Here is a 9,057-nt window from a genome sequence, read left to right as displayed (position 1 = left end):
TCCACTTCAATCAAATTTGTTAGTTAAGACAAAAACAAAATGATTAGGCTCCATCTGAGTTTCTTCGTGCCTCTTGAGAGGGATCAGGGTGAAGAGGACGTGGGCTAGAGATGAGAGTGTGAGAACACCCTCTGGCAATGAGACAGGAAACTAGGACCCTAGGAGGAAAAATGGCCAAGCAGAAATTCATGGCATCTGGATTCCTACATGTTTGTAAAGAACAGAATGTTACATAGTCATTTTTAAGTTGTTTTCTGCGCTGCTATTTGCTCTAACTTCTCTGACCCCATCACCGCCCCCCCTCAACTTTATTTCCTTCAAGCCATAAATAAAGTTTACAACACCCTAAAAAATGATAAAACAGAATAAAGAAACAGGTATGATGTGGGCTGAAAGAAGGACTATGCTATTAGGGGATAGGAATCCCAGAGGAATGCATCTCTGAAAAGGTAACTCTTGAATAGAGACCAAAAAGAATGTTCCAGACTGGGAAAAGTAAATGAAAGTCTCTGATTGCAGGATCTGCTGAGCACATTCAAAACCCAACAAGGAAACCAGTGTATGGGAGCCAAGAAGGATTATAAGAGATGAAATCAGAGAAATAGCCGGATAATGCTGGCTTTTATGGGCCATGAATTTTACTGGATTTTAGTCTGAGATAGGAAGTCATTACAGACAGGGTTTTGAACAAAGAAATGACATAATCCAAGTTGTATCAAACGTATCACGCCAGTTGCTATGGGAAGAATAGATTGCAGAGAGGCAAGGGTGGACGCAGAAAAAATTAGGTTTTCTAAGACACTCTGGTTTGGATGAAGCTGGTAGTGGTGGAGGTGAAGAAAAGAGGTCGATTCTGGCTGTATTTTGAAATTAGAGCCAGCATGACTTGCGGATGGATTGGGTATGGAATGTGAGGGGAAGAGAGGTCTTTCAGGGATGCCTTAGGAAAGAACTCTAACCCAAAGAGCTGTCTATTGAATGAGCTTCCCTGAATGCAGTTATTCTAATGTGGTCAGTTACTCATTCTATCTGAATGCTCTTTTCCTTCTAGCCTACCTGTCATATAAGATCCTGAGAGCATAGCTGCCCTTAGAGGCAATAGGCCCTGGTGACCTCTAAGATATTGCACATGTCAAATGTTCTGGAGCTTTAAGGCAGTCCGATCATGATCCTGTACATCATGAATGTTTAGCCCATATAGTTGCAAAGTAAATTTCCTACATCGAAGTAACTTTTTAACTGCTGTGTACCTTTTCCACCACACATGCATTTTTATACTTGTCAAAATGGGTTAAAATGAACAGCAGGGGCAGCTGCTTTGGGGTAAGCAGACACCACACAAGCCTGAAGCTGGGAGATGCTGATATTTGAAAGAAGGAAGAGCAGCCTTGTCCTCCCGGCCTTTGGAGATGGTTATGAATACAGCCTACACCAGGAGAAAGTGCAATTAAAGAGCAAATGATTGAATTGTAAACAAACACCCTAACATTTTCAAACCCCCCAAAACATTATCTCTTTCAAGTCAATTACCTTGAGAATAATCTGCCAGTGTTCTTCCATACATAATACAATTGTCACATTGGTGCTGCTGTGGCTCAAAGCTCACTTGGAACCCTTCTTTGGAATTTGTCTTCAAGAGGCATTAATGTAACTTATTTCAAAATGCAGTCTCTCCAGTGTTCTGGTCTCTGGGAAACTCTGCTGTCAAGAATCTCAGATTCTTTGGGGCGACTGGGTGGTTCAGTCGTTAAGCGTCTGCCTTCGGCTCAGGTCATGGGAAGCCTGCTTCTCCCTCTCCCACTCCCCCCCCCCCCGCTTGTGTTCCCTTTCTCGCTGTCTCGCTCTCTGTCAAATAAATAAATAAAATCTTAAAAAAAAAAAAAAAAAGAATCTCAGATTCTCCTGGTTGGCAGGAACTTCAAAGCTTATAGCCTATCTAGTGTGTCTGACTTCCCGTGCCATCACTAGTGACAAGCAGGCATCTAAACTCTGCTTCAACTCCTGGAGGGAAGGCAATGTGGTAAATACCCCAATGGCAGCCCTTTCAAATCTTCCCACACAGCTCTGATTGTCAGGAAATTCCCGTTCATTTTGAACTGAAACCTGCCCCTCCATACCTTCCATCCACTGGTCATAATGGAGTGTGAGGCAGTATTTCCCAAAGGTCAGGCATCTGTGTACCACCTTCATCATTTTGCCATTTCTACCATATCCAAATATCACTGGTCTTATTTGTTCTTTAATATCTTTCTTTGAAATTACCCAATTTTCTTATGTAAGTAAATTTACCTTAAATGAAAACTACAACACCTTGTAAGTGGAAAACCTGTATCAGTTAGAAATTAACACTGTAAGGAATAATATCAGAAGGAAGAGAAAGCGATGATATTAAATTCTACTTAGGAACTGTTGCCTAGCAAGGGCGCTGAGACTGAGGCGGACTTTCTCTTTGTTAAAAACAGATTGGCAAGTGTTAGAGAGGTGTAAAGACAAAGAATCACAAAAATGATAGTTCTTCCTAGACATAATCCATAGAATCAAGAGAACTGAAAAGGACATAACATTTTTCCCTATGTGATCCACTGTTATTTAATGTCATCACCTGTATACCACCCAAAACCATCTACTGTACCCCCAGTGGGAGATGTACACACTGGGACTCACTGGCAAAGGGGTCAAACACCTTGGCTGTGGTCAAACTAATCAGATGTCAGGTCATGCTTCTGCCACCCCCCTTTTTTTTTTAAAGATTTTATTTATTTAGTCATGAGAGACAGGGGGAGAGAGAGAGAGAGAGAAGCAGAGGGAGAAGCAGGCTCCCAAGGAGCAGGGAGCCCAATGCGGGACTCGATCCCAGGACCCTGGGATCATGACCTGAGCCGAAGGCAGACGCTTAACCATCTGAGCCACCCAGGCGCCCAGCTTCTGCCACCTCCTAACTGCCATAAGTTTCGGTTTCTTCACCTTTAAAATGTGATAATAGCTCTTCAGAGTGACACTTTCTTAAAGACTTTTGAACATTATGCCCAGGTGTAAATTGATCACTGAAAAGTATTAATTCAGCCTAAGGCTGCAGTGTCATTCAGTTTGGGGGCGGAATTAATTCAGCTTTTAGGCACTGACTCTGTTGTGCTTGTAACCAACTACAAACTTTAAGACATTTTGGGTATGGACTGCTACTGAGCCAAATCCCCCACTGTGAACTTGCTTTGCTGGGCATTTGGGCCTGAGGCAGGACTTGGCATTTATTCTTAATAACTAGATTGTCCTCTTCACTTTATCCTGGTGCTTGAACATTTGTTCGACCCCCCTTATGCTGCGTTTGAGGGGAAGTAAGTCAATGGGCAGAACTTGGCTATGATGAGGATGTATTTGAGAGACCAGATGTGAGTCTGTGCTCCTTTGAAGAAAGAAAATGGAAACTTTTTGCTGAGTAACCACTATGTATCAGACATTTCCCCCAAATATTTAATTACATTTAATATTCCAAGAATCCCTCAAGGTGTTATCCCCATTTTACAGAGAAGAAATCTGTGTTTTTTACTTGAAGTTGCTAGTTAAGCTTAGTAACTATGCAACTCTTTACTCTTTTGGCTTAATGTTATTTTGCAAACACTTCATCATGTTACTTCACATTTTCCTTTTTTTTTCCTTTAAAAAAAAATATTCCCTCTTGTTCTAAAAACATTTTGAGGCACTCTTGCCTTGATGTTTTTCATTTTAAGGATTGTGTAATATCTCATTAAGTTATCCTCCCATAATTTATTTAACCAATCTCCTATTGTTGACAGTTTGGCTTTGTTTGCTTTTTGTGTTTATTACTAATAATTTATGTAAAAAAATAATAATCTTGCAACGAACATCTGCACACGAACATTATTTTGTTTTGGAAATTTCCCCAAGAATGAAGTTACTGCATCAAAGAGATAATAATTTTTGTGGTTCTTTATAGATACTAGCAAACTGCCCACCCAAAGGAGTACGTGTTGTTTGAAGATAAAAAGAAAAACACTGGTTTTCTACAAAAGAAACTAATTTTTCCTATTCAAACAATATTCGAGCGCCTGATAGGTGGCGGGCGCCATGCCAGGGTCTGGGGACTGGAATGAGCAAGGCATGGGTCCCGGTCCTCAAGGAGCGCAGGGTCGGCTGGGTACAGGAAACCACACGCGGCAGGTGCCTGCGTCTGGTCGAGGAGGACCGAGAGCCCTTTGGCGCAGGAGCGTGGACCGAAGAGAGGAGGGAGCTGGTTTTCGGGCACCGAGAAAGTCTCGCCGCGTAGGCAGCGCTTGACCCGAGTCTTGCAGAATGAGTAAGAGTTTGGGCATGGGATCTATATTTATTTTACTATGACTCTCTGGCCTTTTACCAAAAAAAAGTTTCCCACTCTTGGCACAGAGAACGTTGGTGGAATCGTAAGCCCCCAACGTCTAAAGCCTCTTCCCATTTCCAAGGAGGAGAGAAGGGGTTCTCTCTGACTGCAGGAGCAGGATCTGGGGTCTGGGAATTCCTGGTGCGGAGAGGACAGGAGAGGACCCGAGCGCGGGGCCCGCTGTCCCCGGGGAACCAGACCCAACGAGTGGCCCGCGGGGGAGAGAAGGGGCCCCTTCGGCGCCGGGCTCCAGAGAAGTTAGCGCAGCTGGATCTGGACTGGGAAGACGGTGAGGGTACTGGGGCTGCCGGGAGTGCGAGGTTACAGAGCAGCGGGAGAGTGGTCTCCGAAGGGAGTTGGGCTCCGCAGTCTGGGATCCCCAGGGGGCAGGCGGGCGGGGAGCGGGAGAGGGGCGGAGCTCCGAGTCCGGAGCCGCGGCGGCTGGTCGGCGGGGGCTGCTGTGGCCGGCCCTAACAGCTGGTGCCTCTCCGAGACCGTGACCTTGGCATCGGGAGCTGGGCCCACCTGGCGTCCTGAGCTCAACTTCCAGCCCATCTTCTGGTAGATCTACAGCCAACCGGCCGGCGCTGCCCCTGGTGAGGGAGCCCGGGCCAGGGCGACAGGTAGGATCAAGGTACGCGAGGAGGGCGGGCGGAAAGCGCCCCAATGCAGGATGGGCAGTGGCGGGGTCCAGGGACCGCACGGGCTCAGGAGCCAAATGAAGGGCGCCCGCCGGAACAGCTCAGCCTTGGGAGCATCGGGGGCGCGGCGTGGGGGTAGTCAGGGCAAAGTTACAAGACCAAAGACTTCCAGGTGAGGACCGGACTGTTGAGTTACCCACAGAAGTTGCTGGGGGTCGCCCTCTCGGATGAACGGGAGTGCGTACCGAGACACGGGCTGTGCGTAGTGTGTTGTGCCTGCGCCTTGTTTCTGTCTGTGGCGCCGTCAGAAAGAATTCCCTTTCCCCGCGTGTTAACAAGGGAACGGGCAGCTTTCTAGTGTGTTCGCAAAGGAAAGGGAGGGCCACAGGGTTAGCACCCATCCTCCTCGGCCCAAGCCTCCTGGTGCCTTGAGGACACTGCATCCGTGGCACCAAATTAGGGTGTCAGATCTGATCACCAGCTGCCACATTCCTTGGGGAGAAAAAAAAAAGGTGGCAGGCAGGTGGGGTCTTTTTATTTTTTAGATTATTTTAAAATTATAATTTTAACAGATAACACATGCACATGGTTTTAAAATCAAATAATGCAAAAGTTTATCTTCTAGTTTATAGCTCTTTTTTTTACACACATGTCCTTTCTTACTCTTGCTCTGTCCCCTCCTTTTGATTCTTTTTTTTATATATTTTATTTATTTATTTGACACAGAGAGAGAGAGCACAGGCAGGGGAAGTGGCAGGCAGAGGGAGAAGCAGGCTTCCCATCGAGTTAGGGAGCCCAATGCAGGGCTCGATCCCAGGACCCTGGGATCATGACCTGAGCCAAAGGCAGCCGCTTAACTGGCTGAGCCACCCAGGCGCCCCCCCTCCTTTTGATTCTTTAACCCACCTCCTGCCTAATGAAAGTACCAGAAGAAAATGACATCACTGCCACTGCCCACATCCCATAATCTCCAGCGTTGCCCACTGGCACCGCCCCTGCTGTCTTCAAAGTCTTCCACTGGGGTGGCCGTTGGGGTAGGGAGCCCACTACTGAGAGGATACTTCATTTACTTTCCTTAACTCTCCCAGCATTAGGGAGGAGTCCATGATGAATGCTATACTATGTTCTTTCCCTTAAACTAGACTTTCCAAGTGTGATTTAAGTAGAGTCTGGTACTGAGGGGAATTAATGAAGGGTATTTCCTAAAATGCGCTTGATTTCCAGGAATTAACACCTCACGGGTTCCTATTCTTGAAAGCAGAACTTTGCCGATCACAGCTTTGCATTGCCTCTTCCTTCTCCACCCAGGCCCAGCAGAGTGGCGGGCATAGGATTCTTCCTCTGGAAGAACCTCAAAAGATGGATGATTTATACTTGTGAAGGGGTTCAGGGACATAGCTTTGTGGCAGACAACGGAGGTGGGGAGGTGGTGGGGAGAGACGTAGAAGAAGGGTTAGAGAGTTAGAGAGGAACACAGAAGTAAGAAGGGAGGAGCAGGCCAGGTTCTTGAGTGGAGAAGAATCCTGAAGCACAGGGCCCTGTCATTTAGGAATAATCTCCAGATAATTTTGCTATAAGACCACACGTGTGGCTTAACTTCTTTCTAACAATTAGCACAAGCAACTCTGTTCCAAGGCTTTTACTACGCAAGGCCAAAATATATTGAGAAATGGAAAGAAAATCAGCAAATAAACCCATTTTTATCTATATGATAAAATAGAAGTAGTTTAAATTATTTTTAAGGAACTAATAGGTTTTTTAGGAGTTATGTAGAGTGTTTAAAATAACCTAATAGGGGGCACCTGGGTGGTACAGTTGGTTAAGCAGTCAACTCTTCGTTTTAGCTCAGGCCGAGATCTCAGGGTCATGGGATGGAGCCCCTAGTAGGGCTCTGTGCTCGGTGCAGAGTCTGCTTAAGACTCTCTCTCCCTTTCCCTCTCCCCCTCCCTCCTGCTCTCTCTCTGAAATAAATAAATCTTTAAAAATAAATTAATTAATTAATTAATTAATAAAATAACCTAATAAGTACTCTAAGTCACTACACTTCATTTTGTTTATTTTTTTCATGTTGCATGACCTAGACCTGGATCCCACACATGTCAGAAAGTTCAGGTTGGTTAGAAGCCCCCACTTGTAAGAAGCCTTTTTGAATGGAGGTTAGTAGGGGAGTAGATTTGAAAATAAGGACTGATCCTTGTGGTAGGGTAGGGAAATAATGAGGAGGAATGAATTGAGTACCAGCTTGAGTCTCATAAGGAATCAGGTATAATTTTTAAGACATGGCAATGATCCATTCATTCATTCATTCATTCATTCATAATGTTTATAGAGTGCCTGGCTATGTGTCAGTCACTGGAAGAAAAATAGTGAATAAAACCAGGCAAGATCTCTGATCTCCTGGAGCTTATAGATGCTTTAGAGAAGCAACTGTTAGTAAAATAACAAAGTACTGAATATGTAATTACAAACTAAAATAAGTTCCCTAAAGGAAAGAAATCAAGTTCTTTGAGGGTGTATACAGACTGTACTGAAAGACCAAGGAAGCCTTTCTCAAGGAGGTTTCCCTTGAGCTGAGATTCAAGAGTAGGTGGAAATATTGAAGATATATATGGTTTTGAGATAGGAGCAGAATGTATTGGCTAGAAATTGCATTTGGCTGCTAGTAATCAAGAAGTCTGGCTGCCACGTAGTGTTTGCCATACGGCATGTGTATACACGTAGAATTGGCATTTCTGGAATTTGGGGAAAGGATTCCTTGCTATCACAGCATCATCTGTGCTGTCTTGAGGTGGTCATGGTTTTCCATTGCTGTTATTCTTACTTTTAAATTAAATGTTTAATTTCATTCTTATCAGTTTCTTTTACTGTGCATAATAAAATATGTGCATTGTGGTTCAAATGTGAATCATCCATATTCTCATTGCTAAGGTAGATATATATATGCAACTGTCATACCAAATTTGGTTTGTACAGTGACAACTCATTGTTATCACTTTCCCAGTACTTTCCCAGGTGAAAAGAAGTGTGGCAGGTAGACTACAATATCTTCTCTCTACTCATCCACTGCTCTAATTGGTAGGATGTCAAAATGTTTAGTTACTCTAAAGCTGCATGTACCTCTTCAGAGTTTCATATTCAGTCCTTTAGTTAAGAAAAAAAATTACTAATTGCATTGATGCTCTAAGTAAAAGCAATATAAATCTCACAATATATTGGCATGGGGTGCTCTGACCAAGCAACCTACTTCACATGCACACAAATATTTTCATTTATTCAACAATATTTGCAGTAAACCTTCTATATGGCCAGCACTGTGCTAGATACTGTGGATAAAATGGATTAGTAAGACATGGTCCCAGTGTTTAAGGAATTCATAGAAGTCTAAGACAGGGGACTCATACTTATTCATGTAAGGATGGGAAAGCATTGTGGTTGCCATAATGAAAGCATAATTAGGGGACAGTGATACACAGGGAGCGGAGGCGTCAGTTCCACCAAGGAGAGGAGGGATTGAGGGAAGGTTCATGGATGAGTTAACACTTGAGATGAATCTTAAAAGACGAGAGACATTCCACAAGATAAACAAAGGGAAGAGGGCATTATAGAAGAAGGGATTTGTGTGCAAAAACAGAAGTGTGAAACAGCATGTCAAGGTCCAGGACATGCACGTGGCTCAAAGAGCTGAAGCATAAGTAGCAAAAAGGAGCTCATGAAGAGATGAGGCTGGAGTGGTGAGCAGGCCAGGTCACAGAGAACCTGCATGCCATCACACAGTAGTTGGTGGTTTTAAAATATGCACTGTGAAGACATATAGATCCAAGTTTGAGTCACGGCTCTGCCACTTTCTAGCTGTGGGGCCTTGGTTAAGTAACTTGACCTCAATAAGTAATGGTAATGAAGATTGTACCTCCCTTATTGGGTTCCTGCAAGAACTGAGGATAGGTCATGTAGTACCCAGCACAGATTATGCATCTAGTTATTATTGGCGCTTTTTTTTTCATTATTTATCCTAATGCAAAGGAAGCCACTGTAGGGTTTTAAGTA

At 44.2% G+C, this 9,057-nt stretch overlaps 1 protein-coding gene across 3 annotated transcripts in view; it reads left to right on the top strand.

The window, feature by feature from the left end:
* Positions 1–4,219: 4,219 nt before the first annotated feature.
* Positions 4,220–9,057, top strand: part of CASR (calcium sensing receptor) — a 79,979-nt gene continuing 75,141 nt past the window's right edge. Inside the window, exons 1-2 of one of the 3 annotated variants that reach the window (XM_027581842.1) lie at positions 4,635–4,661; positions 4,938–4,995. The gene's annotated coding sequence lies outside the window, so the exon portion shown is untranslated. Of the gene's footprint in view, positions 4,313–4,634; positions 4,662–4,927; positions 5,007–9,057 lie in introns of those variants that run through there. The other 2 variants (XM_027581840.1, XM_027581843.1) reach the window with 2 other exon arrangements.

Source organism: Zalophus californianus, chromosome 1, assembly GCF_009762305.2.
Source record: "Zalophus californianus isolate mZalCal1 chromosome 1, mZalCal1.pri.v2, whole genome shotgun sequence".
Classification (NCBI taxonomy): Eukaryota; Metazoa; Chordata; class Mammalia; order Carnivora; family Otariidae; genus Zalophus; species Zalophus californianus.
Note: the sequence above shows the minus strand (reverse complement) of the source record. Positions and strands in the feature narration are given on the sequence as shown.